The sequence below is a fragment of the Diabrotica undecimpunctata genome, chromosome 9, assembly GCF_040954645.1.
Source record: "Diabrotica undecimpunctata isolate CICGRU chromosome 9, icDiaUnde3, whole genome shotgun sequence".
NCBI lineage: Eukaryota > Metazoa > Arthropoda > Insecta > Coleoptera > Chrysomelidae > Diabrotica > Diabrotica undecimpunctata.
Window position 1 is genome coordinate 16,387,143 of NC_092811.1, and position 18,510 is coordinate 16,405,652.

The 18,510-nt window shown below is 36.1% G+C and overlaps 1 protein-coding gene across 3 annotated transcripts in view; it reads right to left on the bottom strand.

The window, feature by feature from the left end:
* The window catches only part of LOC140449591 (uncharacterized), a 47,743-nt gene that overhangs the window by 21,796 nt on the left and 7,437 nt on the right, over nt 1-18,510 (bottom strand). For 2 of the 3 annotated variants that reach the window (XR_011951837.1, XM_072542811.1), the window contains exon 2: nt 16,357-16,496. The gene's annotated coding sequence lies outside the window, so the exon portion shown is untranslated. Of the gene's footprint in view, nt 1-9,891; nt 9,941-16,356; nt 16,497-18,510 lie in introns of those variants that run through there. The other variant, XM_072542812.1, reaches the window with a different exon arrangement.

The following is an 18,510-nucleotide window of genomic DNA, read 5'->3' on the forward strand; positions in this document are numbered from 1 at the left end:
AGTAACGGAATGGCTGAAAGAGGGGTACAAACTGTAAAAAAGGGTTTAAAGAAAGCACTATTTTTAGATAATCAGGTATATAAATAAGATCACTATCCTTAATAAACTTCCTAATTTTTTGTTCACATATAGAAAAACCCCATCTACTGTCACAGGTGTATCACCAGCCCAAGCATTATTAAAGCAAAGACTAAGGACACGTTATGACTTTCTGAAGCCACCTCAGTACAATGTAACTAAAACCAGGTTTGACTCATTAGCTCCATCTCACACAAAATTGTTTAAAATGAAAAAACTTAGTCTTTGTTAGGAATATTTCTACTAAACTGTGAGAAAAAGAAAAAATCATTAAAGTTTTGAGTCATTGCACTTATTTATTATTAGAACAAGGCGAAGGAAAGTCGCATGCAGTACCTTTCTACACCCTTGTACTCACTGAACTTCACTAGTAGTCTAGCGAACTTCCTTACTGGTTGAAAAGTGATATGCCAGACCGATCTTTGTGTGTCAAACTCAAGGGTTTTTCTTCAACTGAATACATTCCTAGCTCTGCAGTGCCCATTTAGAGCTCTGCTCTTCAGTTTTTTTTTGATGATGCTATTAGATCCTTGACTGGCTGTGAGATGTTAACGTATGCAGACGACATAAAAATGTTTTCATATTATTTGAGACTATTCTGATTGCCTTGGATTATAGAAATAATTGGGCAGTTTTGCGAAATGTTTGGTGATCTAATTTTATCAATTCCTGGAGCATATGGCATTTAATTATAATTTGGGTAATATTTTGGTTGAGAGGGTCAATAATGTCACAGATCTAATGATTTTCGTAGGATTGCATGTTTGAAAACTATATTTTTTTGTTGTCTGCTCCCAACTTGAAAATTCGACTATGATCTGGTTTCCCTTTACTCAAGCATGTATCAAAGATAGAGTTCATAAAAGATCTCTGATCTACTGTTCTCGTAAATTGTGTAGACCATATTCATAGACCATATTGTGCCGGTAGGCAGGCTTTATTGCACTAGCAATGATATCGAGTAAAGTGAAGTCGAGTAATGTAGTGTGACAGTTTGTATCCGAACTTCAATCCCCTTGACTCTACTGTCTACACTCTCGTACACGCTGAACTTCAATTAACTTCGCGAGTGGTATAGTGGCCGCTTTACAGATCAATAAATATTTAATTATTTTATTGAGGACTTTGATGTCACAGCTAAAATGATGCAGATAAGATGAATCATTACACAACTTATCAAATTGAAATTTGCGAAGTAGGCGTTGCATTAAATTCATATTGAAGATATTTTTATGTTTAATTTGACATTTCAAAGTATTTAATCGGCAAATACCAAAATTCTTTAAGAATGGGTCGCCGAACTACCATTAGTGAATAAAGTTTAATCATTACTCACTATAGAAATGTATATAGCCAAAGCGACATATTCAAAATGGTATATAAATGATCATCAACAGTTCAGCACATTATTGAACGTTACCAAAATGAAAATAGAGTTGAAAATAAATCAAGGTTAGCTCCAAATAAGATTTTTATTGAACTTGAGGACAGATGGATTGTCAGAGAAATAGCAAATAATCCTAAAAAAGTACACTATAATTACGAGATGAGGTGGAAACACACTTTGGAAAAGATGTAACCCCAAAACAATTAGACGGATATTACGAAAGAATAATCTACATGGTCGAACTGCTAGAAATAAACCTTTTATTAGCCAAAAAATAGGCGTATTAGACTGATGTTCGCCAGGGAGCATATTAACACAGATTTTAATTTTTGGAATTCAGTTATATTTGCTAATGAAACTAAAATAAACTTGTTTGGGTCCGACAGAAAAATACCGGTATGGTGAAAGCCGGATAAAAAACTAACATTAAAAAATATGAAGGCTACGGCAAAGTACGGAAGAGGTGTAGTCATGATCTAGTGGTATATATCATCTGCAAGGTAGGGTAACATGCATTTTATTGAAAGGAATATGATCAATAAATGTATTTTTATATAGTAAGACAGCATAATGCCGCTAGTGCTCAAAAATTAGGTATCATATAGTTAGGCAACACCGCTCAAGGACACAAGGGAATGAAGTTAGTCAGTTATTGGGCAATAAAGGTTAATGATATAAAACCACGTTGTATTATTAATTATTACCTTATTTAAGTAAGAAATACCAAATACACAACAATTGGCGACGAGGATGGGATACATATGATGGTAATAACAACTACTACAGAGATTATTACGACTACTACCATTGCTACTTCAACTTCAAGTACAGTTATTTACATTATTATTATACTACATCCCCAATTATGTCTACACAAGTATCTACATTTCAATTTTCCGTTGAATCTTTCAACCAGTCTGCCACCAAATGGTCCAGGTGGGTAAAGAGGCTGGAAGGTGCTTACAAGGTATTTAAAATTCCAGACGAAATGAGATTACCTTATCTACTACACTACATGGGTTCTGAGGCCTACGACACCCTATGCGACAAGTTAGCCCCAGAAGTCCCGGAAGACAAGTCATACGACGACATTGTCAATTTAATTAATAATTTTTACAACCCTGCACCCCTGGAAATTGCAGAAATCTTCAGATTCCAATCAAAAAGGCAAGCCGAAGGAGAAACAATACAAGAATACCTTCATTCACTACAAAAGTTGTCAATTAACTGCAATTTCTCTACATATCTTAAAAGTGCTATAAGAAACCAATTTGTTTTTGGCCTACGATCGAAAAGAATACAAGCTAGACTTCTAGAATCAAAAGGACTGGACCTAGATAGAGCCGTTGAGATTGCCACAAGCATGGAGGCATCAGAAAAGGACAGTAACCAATTTTTTCATAATCAAAATTATAATAATTCTAGTGTCAATATATTAAATACAAAAGCAAGGAGTGCAAATAATAATAGGATGCAATTTCAGAATAACTCTGCTGCAAATTTTTCAAACACAAATAGTAATGTATGTTATAGATGTGGAGATCCTTCACATTTAGCAAATTCTTGTTCAAAAAAACATTTAACTTTTCAAAAAGTTTGTTTAAAATCAAAAAATGTTAGGTCTAAAGTATGATATTCGATACAAAAATACAGATTCTCATTTTAATGCAGATGCTCTTTCACGTTTACCTATTAAAAATGAACAAAATTATACTCATGATGAACCAGACATATTCGAACTTAATCAGATTGAAAATTTACCTACAGATGTTAACAGTTTATCTTTTCATACCAAAAATGATGCTACTTTACAAAAGTTACTATTAGGTTTACAAACTGGTGAGGTTGTTGAAAAACAATTCAGATTTAACGTAGATCAATCAGAGTTTTCACTACAGTCTGGAGTCATAATGAGAGGACAACGAGTTTTAATACCTATGAAATTAAGAAATAAAATTCTGCAGGAATTACACACTGCGCATTTTGGTATGGTGAGAATGAGGTCTTTAGCCCGGAGTTACTGCTGGTGGCCTTTCATAGACAAGGATATTGAATCTTTATGTAAAAATTGTTTTCATTGCAACAAGCACAAAAACAATCCTGTTAAGGACAATTCCCACATCTGGGAAACACCTAAATTTTGCTTTGAAAGAGTACATGCTGACTATGCTGGACCTTTTAACGGAGGCTATTACTTCATTTTAGTCGATTCTTTTAGTAAGTGGCCTGAAATACATTTCACGAAAGACACTACTACAAAAACTACAATCGAAATTTGTAGAAAAATCTTCACTACTTTCGGAATACCCACAGTATTTGTTACTGATAATGGTAGACAATTTGATTCTCATGAATTTAGAGAATTTATGAAGAATAATGGTATCACACATAAATTTACTGCACCCTATCACCCAGCCACGAATGGCCAGGGGGAGAGATATGTCCAAACACTACAAAATTGTCTGCGAGCCATGCACAGTGAAGAGAAAGACAGAGAACTTGAATTGTGCAAGTTACTAATGCAGTATCGTAGAACACCTCACACAGTAACTGGCAAAAGCCCGTCTGAACGTATGCTAGGAAGGCAGATTAGAAATAGATTAGATTTACTTAAACCTTTTACTCATGACAAAAATGCTTACACAGACCAGAGTCTTAGAAATGTTGCTATAGATACCAGAGTCTCAGTGCGAGATTACTTTAATGCCAAATGGCAATTTGGCAAGGTTATACTAAGGTTAGGATTATTACATTATTTAGTTGAGTTAGATGATGGTAGGACGTGGAGACGTCATATTGACCAAATGAGAGTAATTGGGCAGGATACACCTATAGAATATAACCCAACTTGTTTCATTCCTGATACAGTTACACATAGTATAGTTCCAAGGGAGGTATCTGTCCCTGAACCCAATTCCGTTTCACCACCTACAAATGTACAAGAACTTCTAAATGATACAATAGAGCCAACAGTACCTGAGGCTCACACTGAAGCTGAACCAGTGTTAAGACGTTCAAGTAGAGTATGTAAACCTGTTCAGAGGATGAATTTGTAAGTACATCTTTATTTCAATCTGTATTTATAAATTTTGGTCAAGAGAGGAGGTGTTATATACTTGGCAACACAGGTAGGCAACACCGCTCACGGACACAAGGGAATGAAGTTAGTCAGTTATTGGGCAATAAAGGTTAATGATATAAAACCACGTTGTATTATTAATTATTACCTTATTTAAGTAAGAAATACCAAATACACAACAGTATCAATAACAATTACCGGTTTTATCAGGACGTGATATCGGGTTCGTACTTGGTTGCTTTATAATTGCCGAAATGTCAATAAAACACCAGCCCAATCACCAGACTTGAATGTAATTGAAAATTTGTGTTTGACATTAAAAAATAAAGTAAATAGTCACCCAATATCAGATAGTATAGAGTAGATAGTAGTAGAAGCACGGCCAAAAATCACATACCAAGAGGCTTACGAAAAGAATATATTCCTGATTGGTCCCATAACAGCAAAGAACTGTACCAAAATTTCCTTGTAAGTGGCGATCAAGAATTAGCCGATGAACTGCTCCATGGCCTAGATGCAGCGAGACAACAAAAATGGTTGAAAACTGTAGAAAGTCTTAATTTTCAAACATCAAGTAGGCAAGCATGGACACTACTAGGAAAATTAGGAAGTGGAACTCCCATAACAAGGAACAAAACAACAATTAACCCAAACACTATTGCCTCACATCTGGTATCGACATCCAGGGCCCCAAAAGACAAGCCACACGCAATCAAGGTAAAACGAGAGCTCAAAACTATAAAATTCCAATTTACAGAAACTAAATACTACCGCCCTTTCACTTGCGAATAAGTCACTATAGCTCTCAAGAATGTACAGCCAGGTAAAGCCCCAGGTTTTGACAATATTCACCCCGAATTCTTAATTAACACCGGCAAATATGCGAGAGAATGGATGACCCACTTTTTCACAGACATTATGAAGACCGGTACCATACCACAGGAACTCAAACACTCGAAGATCATTGCCATATTAAAACCATGGAAACCAAATGATATCCCTAAGAACTACAGACCAAATACCCTTCTATCGGCGACGTTCAACCTACTAGAACCACTTATCTACAACAGAATTAGTCCAAAACTACTTGAATCAATACCTGTGCTGCAATCAATGAAAAGAAGCTGCGCAGATCAAGTTCTTCCACATTTATTAAGGCAGGGTTTCAGAGTAAACTTAAAACTACAGCCGCATTCATTGATCTAACAGCGGCCTACGATAGTCTGGGGAGAAAGCATGATATACAAGCTCCTCCGTACAATCTCCTGTAAATACACCGCTCGAATAATCAACAGCAATAATCAATAGTAATAGCCGACCGAACAATTCAAATAGTCATGGGAACTGACATCAGAACCCCAAGAAAACTGAAGAATAGACTACTTCAGGGATCTGTCCTAGCTCCTCTTCTCTTCAGCCTATACATCGCTGATATACCAGAAACCAGATCAAGGAAGTTTGGTTACGCCGACGACTGGGTCCTTGTAACAAGGTGGAAGTCATTTGAACAAACAGAAGAAATCCTCACGGCGGACTTACACACAGTGGGAAAGTATTTCCGTAAATCGAGGCTCCAACCAAACGCTACCAAAACAGAGGTTTCCAGTTTTCACCTAAATATTAAGCTTGCAGGAAGAACACTCAACATCCAATTCGGAAAAACTACACTTGCCTACAATAAAACACCAAAGTACCTTGGGGTGACTCTTGACAGAACTCTATCATTCAAGGAACATCTGTCAAAAACAGCGGAAAAACTTAAATCCAGAAACAACATCATCCAGAAGCTGTGCGGCACAACATGGGTAGCATCGGCTTCCACCTTGCGATCATCTGCCCTGGACTTTGTCTTCTTAACTGCGGAATACTGCTTTTCAGCCTGGCTTAACAGCCCACATATACACAAAGTAGATGCCCAATTGAACAATACAATGAGAATGATTGCTGATGTTATCAAATCCACCTCTACGGAATGGCCCCAGTACTGAACCACATTCCACCACCAAAATTACGGCGCATACACTCCCTCACTAGTGAGTTCAGAAAGATACTTAGTAACGAGATCCTGCCAATCCACCAAAATATAGATGCTGCCAAAGGCAACTGCCTACGCTCACAAAATGCTGTAGAAATGAGTTCAACTTAACGACCACTTGGACTCGAGAATGGATGAAACAACAAAATAGCAGCTTACCCTGCATCACACAAAAACCACCAGGTTTTGACTTACCACGCATCACACGGACTATGCTGAACCGAATCAGAACCCAACCCGACAGATGCCGTTACATGATGGGGTAAACGACCATCCCCACTTTGTAACTGCGGACAACCACAAACCATCTGTCACATTACCGAACAGTGTCCCACAAGATCCTATTAAGGCAGGTCAGAGGATTTCCTAATGGAGACTCCAGAGTCGATAGACTATATAAATAAGTTAGATGTTCGTTTTTAAACATATGTATTATGTTTTATACAAAATGTATATAAATTTAAATGTGTCAAGTGGGGTAGTAATAAATTGAAAGTAAAAATTACTGAAGCTTGGGACACAATTTATCCAGAGTACACTAGAAAGTTGGTTAATTCAATGCCTAGACGTCTACAGGCTGTAATTGATAACGGAGGAGGGCCTACAAAATATTAGCAATCATTTTTCAATGCATCGAGTTTTTTCGTTATTAATTTTCTTGTTTTATCATCATTTTAGCTGTAACATCAAAATCATACATAAAATAATTAAACATTTGTTATTTAAATACACTCGCCATCATAAAATCGGGGTCACCTTGAAATTTCAAGTTTATTGAATATTTTTGCCTCTGGTGCAGTAATAACCTTTTTTTTTAGGCTAATGTATTTTTTATTTGTCATCAGTGTTTGTTTTGAAAGAAAAAAAAAACGGTTTTTTATTGTTTTTATTGAAAAAGCAGAAAACAAATCAAATTGCTGATAAAACAGACATACGAACAAAATGGAAAATACAGAATGTGGTAAAATTTCAGTGAAATTTCAATGACTAATATCGTGTATTACCTCCACTTGCTCTAATAACCTCTTTCAGACGACGGGGCATACTCTCAATTTTTCTCCGGATTACATGTTGTGGTATGTTATTCCACTCTCTCTTTAACAGATCCTTAAGCTCCTGTGCGTTGTTAGGAGGAGATTTTAGGGGTTGAATAGGTTTTTTCAAATCGTCCCAGAGATGTTTGACAGGATTCAGCTCCGGAGACCTAGCTGGCAAGGGTAACCTCGTAATTCCAACCTCGTCCAAGTATTGCATACTGATCGTGGCAACGTGCGTTCGCGCGTTTTTCTGCATAAAAACGACGTCTTCTCAAAGCCCTGCCATCGTATGCATAACATGTTCTTCCAGAATCTCCTTAATGTCCCTTCGAGCAGTTAAGGACCCATTTTCGATGAAGGGTAATTCTGTGCGGAAGTCGGAAGATACATCTCCCCAAGCCATGACCGAGCCTCTACCAAATGGCATTTTTGGAGCAATGCAAGCTTGTGAAAATCATTCACCGGTTCTCCTCCAAACTCTTACACGTCCATCGGATCCAGTTAGGCAGAAACGGGATTCATCTGAGCATAACTCTTTGCTCCAATCATTAATTCCCCAATGCGCGTATTATCGAGCAAAAACTAGTCGTGCAACTCGATGCTCCAGGCGAAGTGGCGATCCTGTAGCCATTACCCGAGAAGATAGTCCAAAATAACGAATTCCTGTAGACGATTTCGATGCCTAATCGCAGTTGAGGTCCGGTTTCGTAAAGCCTGAAATACAAGAAAACGGTCATCTCGTGCCGTGGTCGTTCTTCTTCGTCCAGAGCCAGATCGTCCGGATAGCAAACCCGTCTCCTGAAAGCGTTGAAGCACTCGTTGAACCGTAGAGCTTACGCCAACAGTTCTTGCGACTTGCCGTTGAGTGTGACCGTCTTTCACAATCGCAACAATTTTTGCCGTTTCAACAACAGTCAAGGTCATTTTTGGCAAAAAATAAACAATAATAAACACTAATAATGGCACTAATAAACACTAATGGTGGCAATAATAAACGTTTGTTCGTTGCGTTTGAACAGAAAGTCGAAGCACAAATGAGACATTTAAAACAAGCGGTAGTTACAGGTACCGTCCATTTTGGGAAGTGTGTACTTTGCCGCGAAATCGACACTATTGGAATTCTTTTTTACAAAGGAAACCGCTAGGCCGACAACAGTTCTCAGAAACATGCATTAGTTTGTATTTGTGTTATTATTATTTACGATAAAGCTCGTTAAAAATGAAATATCGGTGATTTTCAAGGTGACCCGGATTTTATGATCGCGAGTGTATGGTATCTATATTTGACACCCAAAAAATAGATTAATGCTATTTTAGAAAACTTATAGTGATTTAATTTCAGTGAGCCAGTGACACAAGCTAGTTTTATTGAGCAGTGACTGCATCATTTAAGCTGTGAGCCACTGTATATTTCTTAAGATAATCAATGCCATCTATAAATTCCGAAAAACATTATTCCAGTACACTTGAACATTTAATCGTAGGAACCGCCAGTATCTCCCCCGCCTCCGGAATCGAAACCACCTCCACCCGAATCATACGTGGAACTCCCGCCTGTATCAGCGAACGAAGAAGTAAATGCTTCTGCAAAACCACCGGCCAAACTCGAGGCAACTCCAGATTCAGCGTTGTCTGTGTAACTTGGTGTCGGATCTACATTGTCATTGGTTTCAAAGTGATGAATATGTGTAGTTTCATTGATAGAGTCAACTTGGTGGATGTTGTAGCTGGTTTCATACGGCTCGCTGCTGAAAATAACTCCATCGTCGTAATCATCAGAAACGAAGCGGTTGTTGTTTTGAGGTTGATTTGGTTTCTTATCACTTAAACAGTCCATGCATACTTTAATGAACAAAGCACAGACCCCAATAACCAAGGCAAATTGTTGTAACTTACAACAGTTAAAATTATTTTAATGAAATGTACATTGTTTTTCAACTGCCCCCCGTATGTTGTCTGTTATGTCTATATCGCCTTTTGACCTGTTAAAAACGAAGATACTTCCCCCGCACGCCTCGAGGAGAACACATTTTTTGTCAGTCACCAACTATCAGGGGTCGAGTGCGTACCGTATGGGGTTTTATCTTCGTTTACGCAATGACGCTCTAAAAATTGTATTACCAGCCTCCGTAGATAAGGAATTTTGTTTAATGCTACTGTACTGTGTGTAATAGAATTTTGTAGTATATCAACGTTGTAGTTATTTATCATAATTAGTGAACCAGCCCTGGAAAAGCAGTAAAGTCTAAATTAAGTTTAGCTACGAACATAATACCTGTTCGTACTCTAATTGTATATTAGCAAGGTTCATTGGCTAAGCTTTATACAATTTTGGTCCTACTCGAGCACGGATATATTATAATGTTTGGTTACATCAGTGAAGAAAAAAGTAAGATAAAACGTGGTCTTAAAGTGGAAAATTCCTGTGTAATTAGTGCCGGCTGGTAAACACATAAGGTTTACACATAGCTAGTTCTCTCTCACTCGCTCTCTCTATAGAAAGTGGTATTGTTCGCTCACTCTTCTGCAAGATATTTGGTGTCTCGGTTAGACGAAGATAACGCTGTCTCACTCATGCAAAAGTTCCGCCCTGTGGTAGTGTCGTAACAGTAGGAGTCGCCTGCGCAAACGGAAATTTTGGTTCATGACAACTGGTGAGTTCGTTCTGATCTATTGATAATTATTGACATTTAATTGAGTATTAAAATCACGGTATCAACTACTTGATTATATTGGATGATTTGCTTGAATCATAATCTGTATTTTGATTAGTTTGAATTTGTTTAAATAAGTTTACACTTAATTATTCTCTTAGTATGGAGGAGTTGAAAAAATCTCGTAAATCTCTAAAGGCTAGACTTACTAGAATTTCTAATTGGTTTAGTATAAATAAAGATTGTGAAAGTATTGATTTGTTACTGGAAAAACAAAGTCAATTAGCGTTACATTTCTCTGAATATGAAAAAATTCAACAACAAATTGAAGGTCTCGATGACTCTGAATTAGATTCACAGGAGTCAATTGAATTCGAAGAAAAATATACGAATACTCTAGTAAATATTAAAATACAGATAAAAGCTTTAAGTAATAACATTTTAGATTATAGTAAAAATACTCCAATAGAACATATCTCAAAAGGCACAGTTAAATTGCCCGAAATCTCTATGCAAACCTTTGAAGGTAATTTTGAGGATTGGAATTCGTTTTTTCAACTATTCTGTACTTTAGTGATTGATAACTCACAGTTAAATGATTTGCAGAGATTTATTTATCTCAAATCTTTTCTGAGGCGTGAACCATTAGAATTAATCAAAAATATTGAAGTGGTAAATGACAATTTTCAAATTGCTTTGGACACGCTTAAGGAAAGGTATGATAATAAACCTCGAATTGTATCATTACTCATAAAAAGGTTATTAAAGGTTTCATCTCTAGCAAAATGTACCTCACAAACTCTAAGAAACTTTATTACTCAAGCAAAACAAAACATTATGGCTCTAAATAATCTGGAGGTTCCAACTCAATATTGGGATCTCATTTTAATTGAGATATTTTTAGAAAAACTAGACTATAACACACATAAGGCTTTTGAATACGAGGTAGGTACAAAAAGTTTACCTACGCTAAAACAATTCTTTGAGTTTTTAGAAAATAGATGCAATATTTTAGAAAAACTTGACTGTTCTGAAACCCAACAGAAAGGTTTCAAATATTCACAAAAGGTGACACATTTTTCAAGCTCAGATAACAAGGTTAATTCTAATAAATTGAATTGTAGTTTTTGTAATCATTCGATGCACAACATTTATCAATGTGAAAAATTTAAAGCCAGTTCTCTTTCAGATAGGAATAATTTCGTTAAGTTAAAACATTTGTGTAAGAATTGTCTTGGAAGTAAACATTTTGTAGCAAACTGTACTTCTCAAAGAACATGTAATATATGCAATAAGAAGCATCACTCTCTCTTGCACAGTGCCAACACTTCTATGGTTTCAAGTATCTCTCGTTCTCAAGTTCCTTCATCTAATTCTTATGCTCAAAACTCTCAACCTTCTCAAGGTACAAGTAGTGATAATCACATGCATAGTGGATCACAAAGGAGTGCTCATAGTTTACAGCCTCAAACCTCTTGTATGTCAGATACAACCCAAACGTTTACTGCCCTCTCTATAAAAAATGAAGTTCTCTTAGCAACAGCTTTAGTCACATTATATACAAAAGAACATCAACCCATAAGAGCCCGTTGTCTACTAGACAACGCTAGTCAGACCTCGTTTATTACACAAGAGCTTGTTAATAAACTTAAACTCTCTCCTTATACTAGAACATTAGAAATTTCAACGCTCTCCCAAAATTGTTCAGTGTCTAATAAAATGGTAGATTTAAAAATCTTCTCTCTTTATGACAGTAAAAAGGGGTTCATGACCTCGTGTGCTGTTCTCAAGAATATAACATGCAGACTCCCTCAAGTGCCGATTGATAGAACTAAAATCAAGCTTCCGGAGTGGGTACAATTGGCTGATCCATCATACTCAGTTCCCGGAAAAATTGACATGTTGTTAGGTTCAGATGTTTATGGAAAACTCTTATTAAATGATCTTATACAACTTGGAGATGGTCTTCCCACATTACAAAATACACATTTTGGTTATGTTATGTTTGGACAGGTTCCAGTTCGCCCTCACTCTAAAAATAATCTAAATTTATGTACTTTGCATGATAAGTCGCAATTCCTCTCAACCTCTAATTCGCAGCACGTTTCTCTCTTTACCCAATCCTTGTCAGATGACTCTCTTGATAATAAACTTCAAAAATTCTGGGAAATTGAAGAGATTCCAGATAAAACCATTTTAACTCCTCAAGAAAATCTAGCAGAGCAAATATTTAAAAATACAACTCAAATTCTTCCGGACGGTAGATTTCAAGTGGACATTCCTTTAATTTTTAAGGATGCACCTACACAATTAGGGGATTCCTTTTATATGGCAAAAAAAAGATTTTTATCCTTAGAAAACAAACTTGTCAAGAACAATGAACTCTACACGCAATACAAAAATTTCATAAGTGAATATATATCTCTTTCTCATGCAAGGGTAGTTCCTCTCTCTCTTTTAAATTCAGACTCAGGAAAAAAATATTTTCTTCCTCATCATTGTGTACTTAAGGAAGATAGTTTAACCACTAAGTTACGAGTAGTTTTTGATGGGTCAATGAAAACTACTACACAGGTATCATTAAATGATTTAATGTTAAAGGGTTACAGGACACAGCCAGAATTATTTGATATTCTTGTTCGTTTTAGGACTTATAAATTTGCCCTTACAGCTGACATTCAAAAAATGTTCAGGCAAATTAAAATTAATCCCGATCAAACTTTTCTTCTAAATATTTTATGGCGTGATTCACCGCAAGAGGAATTGCAATGTTTAGAATTGCAAACAGTAACTTATGGAACGAAATCGGCCCCCTTTCTAAGTACCCGTTGCTTAATGGAATTAGCCCATGATCACAAGAATTCATATCCTCTCGCTAGTGAGGCTTTGTTAAATTCATGTTATGTAGATGACATTCTCTATGGCTCCGAAACTCTGGATGGTCTCTTTAAGGCTCATAATGAAATATCTGAACTTCTTAAAAAGGCATGTATCTCACTACACAAATGGTGCTCTAACTCTAAGGAATTTTTAACAAATATCACTAACAAATCTCAAATTGCTAGTTATACAATTTCTCCAGAAAAGATTGCATCCAACAAGGTCTTAGGTTTACGTTGGGATGCCCAAACAGACAGTTTCTCAATTTCTATACCTAAAATTATGGTTAAAACTTCTTTCACAAAACGTGAAGTACTCTCCACAATAGCGCAAATATTTGATCCTCAGGGTCTCATAGCTCCTGTTACTATTATCGCAAAGATAATAATGCAAAAGATTTGGTTGTCAAAGGTAAATTGGGATGATGCTCTTACTTCTGAGTTACAATCAGAATGGATTGTATTTGTGTCTAATATCCCGTTCCTCAAAAATATTAATATTCCTAGACCACTATTCAGAACTGATCCAGATAAAATTATAAAAATTGAAATTCACGCTTTCTCGGATGCTAGTATAAGAGCCTATGCTACATGTGTATATATACGAGTTATGGATCAATCTAAAAAGGTTAGTTGTACTCTTGTAGCTTCCAAAAGTCGTGTAGCTCCTCTCAAAACCCTAACTCTTCCACGATTGGAACTTATGGGCGCAGTTTTATGCTCCAAGCTCACTCAACGTTTAATTACTACCCTAAACTCAACTAGTATGCACATCAACTCTATTAACTTATGGTCCGATTCAGAAATTGTGCTGGCATGGCTTAAATCCCATCCTTCTCGATGGTCACAATTTGTAGCAAACCGTGTAGCACAAATTCAAGAAATATCCTCTGGTTTTCATTGGCGATATGTCAAATCAAAGGAAAATCCAGCAGATATTCTCTCTCGTGGACTCATACCATCCGAACTTGTAAATTCTCATTTATGGTGGCATGGACCACAATGGCTTGGTAAATATGATCTAACTCTAGATAGTTGTGACAAGGGGATGACATGTTCTAATCCACCCGAGGAAAGAAGATTATCTCATATGCAAACTCAACAATACCCTATAGAAAATTTTTGTTGTTCCATGTCAAATAAGTTTTCAAACTTCTCAACCTTTCAAAGAACCCTGGCTTATTGTTTTAGATTCATACACAATGCTACTATCTCTTCTGTCAGAAGGTACGGCCCCCTTTCAGTATCAGAGTTGCATTCCTCTGAGCAAAAAATAATTACATTTTTGCAACTTGTTTACTTTTCTCAAGAAACTTCAGAGCTTAAGTCGGGAAAACCTCTTTCCAACAAATCTCTTCTTTCACTAAATGTTTTTCTTGATGATAAGGAGATGTTAAGAGTTGGTGGTAGACTCAAGCATGCTCACGTTCCCTTTGATCAGAAATATCCACTTCTGTTGCCCTCCAAACATCACATCGTCCAACTTATGTTGAAAAGAGAACATATTAGATTATGTCATTCAGGTGCCCAGACCACCCTTTCCAATTTTCGTCTCAAGTATTGGCCCTTAAATGGATTAAGAACAATAAAGAAAATTATCCACTCTTGTATCACTTGCTTTCGATTTAGGGCTCAACCTGCCTCTCAACTAATGGCAGACTTACCAAAAGAACGCCTAGTTGTTTCACACCCATTTACCAATGTAGGTACAGACTTTGGTGGACCTTTTTTTATAAAGAGTTCAAGACTTCGTAAGGCTCCAGTAACAAAATGTTATATTGCCATATTCGTATGTATGGTTACCCGTGCGGTCCATATAGAACTTGTGTCAGGACTCTCCACAGAGGCATTCATACTCACACTCAAACGTTTCATTAGTAGGCGTGGCAATCCAAAAATAATTTACAGTGATAATGCTTCAAACTTCTTTGGTGCTAAGAACCAACTCAAGGAGTTCTCCACATTTTTAAAAAATAAGGAAACGTCTAACTCAATCCAAAATTTTCTTGCTGCTTCTGAAATAAGTTGGAAATTTATCCCCCCTCGCTCTCCTCATCATGGCGGATTATGGGAAGCCGCCATTAAAAGCACAAAATATCATATTTTTAGACTGATAGGAAATTCTCAACTGACATTTGAAGAGTTCAGTACCGTACTCGCTCAAATTGAAGCTGTTCTGAACTCACGTCCTCTATGTTCTTTATCTAACGATCCTTCAGATCTCTCTTGTTTAACTCCAGGACACTTTTTAATCGGTAAGCCTCTCACTTCTTTTCCTGAAAGGGATGTTTCTGATATATCCGAAAATAGATTGTCAATTTGGCAAAGGAGTACAAAAATTCAACAGTTGTTTTGGAAACGCTGGACTGTTGACTATTTAAACAGACTACAGAATAGGCCCAAATGGACCTCAACTAAGGAAAATTTGCAATTGAACGATTTGGTTCTCTTAAAGGATGAGAATAATCCTCCTTTGAAGTGGCCCCTGGCAAGAGTGATTGAAGTTTTTCCAGGAAACAATAAGAGAGTTAGAGTTGTCAAGGTACAAACTAAGGATGGAATCTTTACTCGCTCAATTGCAAAACTATGTCCCTTACCAGATTATAAACATTAATGTTAATTAGTATAAGAATAGTTTTAAGGTAGTGTTTGTTCGCGAGTGCGGTTAGTGCTTGTAGTGTCGTCTTACTTTTCGAACTTATGATGGAACAACCCTCTTTCTTAGTTTATATTATTACGTATATATTATTTTTCTTTCTGTAATTTTGTTAAATCCTCTTAATTTTGAAGGGAACCCTTCAACGTGTGGGCAGGATGTTGTAACTTACAACAGTTAAAATTATTTTAATGAAATGTACATTGTTTTTCAACTGCCCCCCGTATGTTGTCTGTTATGTCTATATCGCCTTTTGACCTGTTAAAAACGAAGATACTTCCCCCGCACGCCTCGAGGAGAACACATTTTTTGTCAGTCACCAACTATCAGGGGTCGAGTGCGTACCGTATGGGGTTTTATCTTCGTTTACGCAATGACGCTCTAAAAATTGTATTACCAGCCTCCGTAGATAAGGAATTTTGTTTAATGCTACTGTACTGTGTGTAATAGAATTTTGTAGTATATCAACGTTGTAGTTATTTATCATAATTAGTGAACCAGCCCTGGAAAAGCAGTAAAGTCTAAATTAAGTTTAGCTACGAACATAATACCTGTTCGTACTCTAATTGTATATTAGCAAGGTTCATTGGCTAAGCTTTATACACAAATATCATAAATACGATATATCCCTCCATTTTGTTCAGTCAGTCTTTTTTCCTATTGGTTTAATATGGACAAGGAATCCTTTATCCTAAAACATAAAAGAAAAAGGAATTGTTATTATAGCATAAAATATATATCTTAAATATTAAAGTATATTTTTTTCAACTGGCAGCTCATTACCAAAAAGTGCAAAACTTCAAATCGAGGTTTAACGTACATTCAACCAACAAACAGCTCTAAAAGATTAAAGGAATTCGCAGAAAGCGTTTAAGAAGTAAGTGAAATGTTAAGTGAAAAAGGCAAGTCAATGTTAGTTATTGACAATTAGAAGTATAACTTCCATAAAATGCTTGCTAATAATATCAAACGTTGGCAGTGTGTAGAAAGAAGTTGCAAAACATTTTTGTTAAAACTTTAAATATTTGTAACAGTGTAATCGAATGTAGGGGAGGGTGGTATATAACGGGACAGTTTAAAATCTATTAATTTTTGCTTTGATATTTTACGCAAAAAACTGACTGTCCCATTATGTACCCCATGTCCCACTGTATACCATCACTGGTATATATTGGGACGCCCTATGGTTCATATTGGGACATAAGAAAATAATGATTTTAAAATGGTTTATTATATTTCTAAATAATCAGAACAAAAGCAAAACCAACATATTCGATAAACATTTAATCAAAAAGCAAAAACTTAAAATTGGGAATAACCAGAAATAAAACATATTCGGTAAAAAAAAAATAAAAAACTCAATGTGAAGTACACTAAACTAACTAATAATTCATGTTATAAGAAGATCGATCATAATCAAAACTAAGCTTTTTCATAGATCTCTGCGTTCCTCCAAAAATTGCAGGTTTGGGTAACTTTTGAATTATTTGTCCTATTGTAACAGTGTCTTCGTCTCTTTCATCAGGGAAAATGAAGTTAGTTGAAGTAGTCTTGCATTTTTTTAAAAAGTTTATGGAATATTCATCTGTCTCTATTTTTTCTATTTATCCTATAAAATGCTTGTATGATTTCTTGGTAGTATATTCAACTATCACAAAATCTTTGATCCTTAAAGTTTCATCCTGAGGAATATTTTGTAAATCTTTGAAATCATCCTCCAGATCATTGTCATAGCCATCAACTACTGCCTCTCCAATATCACTTTCGGAAGATGTTTCATCAAAAACCTTCCTTTTTGCATTGTGAGCAACTTTCTTCCGTGCTTGTTTTTCCTTTTCTTTCTGAATTCTCTCCTCCTCACTTCTCTATTTCACATCCATAAAAGGTGAACTAGTAAGAATTGTGGATTTAAGTTTAGGCCAGCCCTTCCTGATATTTTTTCTCTGCTCTGCCTTTGGGTAAGGTTTAACTTGCTCTGGCGAAAGAAATTCATCTGTTTGATTTACACCATGATTACTAGTGGAAGGTTCTGGTTCTGAATAATTTTGTGGCTTTTCATTATTGTCATCGGTCTGTATGTTAGCTTCTAATGGTCTATCTGTAACATAAGAGCTTAGAAAGTCCTCCTCTTTGAAAATTTCAGAATCTACAGGTGATATTCCAGTTTTTCTAAATGACGACAAAATATTAGTAGGGGTAAAAGCTTTTGGTAGTATTTTACCCACAATACCGGCAACATCATAAATAGTAACAGGAACACCTGGATGGTTAATCATCCAATTATCAGTCTCTTTGTTATAAAAAGTCTTGAATGGACCTAGACATCCCACGTCAAGAGGCTGAAGTTTATGGCTGCAGTGAGGTGGTATTGTTAGTAATACTATACCATTGTCTTTGGAGTATTTCATAATTTTATAATCACAGTGAGCTTCGTGATTGTCCATGATTAGTAATATATTTTTTTTCTTTATCTTGTAACGTCTACTAAATGTTTAAGAAAATTATCGGTCGTTATCCAACCAGTTTTGAATGCGGCCCCTTGAGATCCAACTAATTTTGTTGGTGCAGAAGTAGTGTATGTCAATATTTATTAGTTCTCTTCTCATCTGAGTTGATTTAAATCAAATATACTGAGTGCAGAACTAGCCTATCTGGAGATAGACTAGTTTTGCACTCGTCAGATCGTGGCCACGCTAGTCTGGTTT